The sequence below is a fragment of the Trichechus manatus genome, unplaced genomic scaffold, assembly GCF_000243295.1.
Source record: "Trichechus manatus latirostris isolate Lorelei unplaced genomic scaffold, TriManLat1.0 scaffold00567, whole genome shotgun sequence".
NCBI lineage: Eukaryota > Metazoa > Chordata > Mammalia > Sirenia > Trichechidae > Trichechus > Trichechus manatus.
This window is the reverse complement of record NW_004444503.1, coordinates 8,724-11,167: the sequence shown is the minus strand read 5'-3', so window position 1 is coordinate 11,167 and position 2,444 is coordinate 8,724.

Sequence of the window (2,444 nt, the reverse complement as noted above, 5' to 3'; positions counted from 1 at the left end):
GCGCCGAGCCCGCCCGCCGCGGCTCCGCCCGCCCGCCTGGAAAACTGCGTGCCCTCACGCCCGCTTGGCCGGAGCCCGGCTCCCGAGGCCAGGTTTTCTCAGACTCCCTCAGAGCGGTAAGCGCTGCTTCTGGGCGTTTCCGCCAATGAAGGTTGAGCCTCGGCTTACAGGAGTGGCACGCGGGTGAGAATTTGCATTTGGCAATCTTCTCCCAGGCTTCAGTGACACCGAAGTCTGTATCTCCACTCCTCTCCAAGCCCTAGGCCACCATGGCTACATATGCTGGACATCCCCAACTCAGGTTCCCCGGAACCAAAGTCATCTCCCCACAGTCCGCCTTGCCCTCTTGGGTGTCCTCTCTGGGGTTGGTAGCAGCCCTGGTCACGAGGGATGCCCAGACTGGAACTCAGGGAGTCGGCCTCACTTGGCAAACCAAGTTCAGATCCTCCTTGAGCCTGTCTGGACTTTGTGGCCACCACACACCTGGCCTCCTCCCCTGCCCCAAGCCATCCTACTTATAACTTCATCTTCCTTTGATCCTCAGTTTTTTTGCTTTGTGAAATGGAGAGGATAAAACCTACTTCCCAAAGTTGTTCGGAAGATTCAGTGAGATCCATGCATGAGAGGCTGCCCTCTGCTGGCTAGGTGATCAAGGAATGTTTATTGCCGCCTGGGACTCTTTACTCCATTTACTTTTGGACTCTTTAAGACAGACTGGAAAAAAGGACCTGGTGATCTACTTCTGAAAATATTGGCCAATGAAAACCTTATGGATAGTAGCAGAACGTTGTCTGATATGGTGCTGGAAGATGAGCTCCTCGGGTCGGAAGGCACTCAAAATACCACTAGGGAAGAGCTGTCTCCTGAAAAGTAGAGTCCACCTTAATGATGTCGATGGAGTCAAGCTTCGGAAACTTCATTTACTGATGTGGCCTTACTCAAAATGAGAAGAAACAGTTGCAAACATCCATTAATAATCGGAATGTGGAATGTACGAAGTATTAATCTAGGAAAATTGGAAGTTGTTGAAAATGAAATGGAACACTTGAAGATCGATATCCTAGGCATTAGTGACCTGAAATAGACTAGTATTGGCCATTTTGAATCAGACAATTATATAGTCTACTATGCCAGGAATGACAAATTGAAAAGGAATGGCATTGCATTCATCATCAAAAAGAACATTTCAAGATCTATCCTTAAGTACAGCGCTGTCAGTGGTAGGATAATATCCATATGCCTACAAGGAAGACCAGTTAATATGACTATTATTCAAATTTACACACCAACCACTAAGGCCAAAGATGAAGAAATTGAAGATTTTTACCAGCATCTGCAGTCTGAAATTGATCAAACATGCAGTCAAGATGCATTGATAATTAATGGCAATTGGAATGCAAAAGTTGGAAACAAAGAAGAAAGATCAGTAGTTGGAAAATATGGCCTAGGTGATAGAAACGACACCAAAGATCACATGATAGAATTTTGCAAGACCAATGACTTACTCATTGGAAATACCTTTTTTCAACAACATAAATGGTGACTATACACATGGGCCTCACCAGATGGAATACACAGGAATCAAATCAACTACATCTGTGGAAACATGATAGAGAAGCTCAATATCATCAGTCAGAACAAGACCATCTCAAGAATAGATTTGACGCATTGAACACTAATGACCAAAGGCCAGACGAGTTGTGGGATGACATCAACGATATCATACATGAAGAAAGCAAAAGGTCATTAAAAAAAACAGAAAAGGAAAAAAAGACCAAAATGGATGTCAGAAGAGACTCTGAAACTTGCTCTTGAACGTAGAGTAGCTAAAACGAAAGGAAGAAATGATGAAATAAAAGAGCTGAACAGAAGGCTTCAAAGGGCAGCTGGAAAAGCAAAGTAAAATATAATAATGATGTGCAAAGACCTGGAGATAGAAAACCGAAAGGGAAGAACACAGAAATACAAGCTGGATTCAGAAGAGGATGTGGAACAAGGGATATCACTGCTGATGTCAGATAGATCTTGGCTGAAAGCAGAGAATACTAGAAAGATGTTTACCTGTGTTTTATTGACTATGCAAAGACATTCAACTGTGTGGATCATAACAAATTACGGATAACATTGTGAAGAATGGGAATTCCAGAACCTTAATTGTGCTCATGCGGAATCTGTACACGGACTAAGAGGCCTTCGTTCTAACAGAACAAGGGGATAGTGCGTAGTTTAAAATCAGGAAAAGTGTGCGTCTGGGTTGTATCCTTTCACCATACTTATTCAATCTGTATGCTGAGCAAATAATCCGAGAAGCTGGACTATATGAAGAAGAATGCAGCATCAGGATTGGAGGAAGACTCATTAACAACCTGTGTTATGCAGATGACACAACCTTGCTTGCAGAAAGTGAAGATGACTTGAAGTACTTACTGATGAAGATCAAAGAC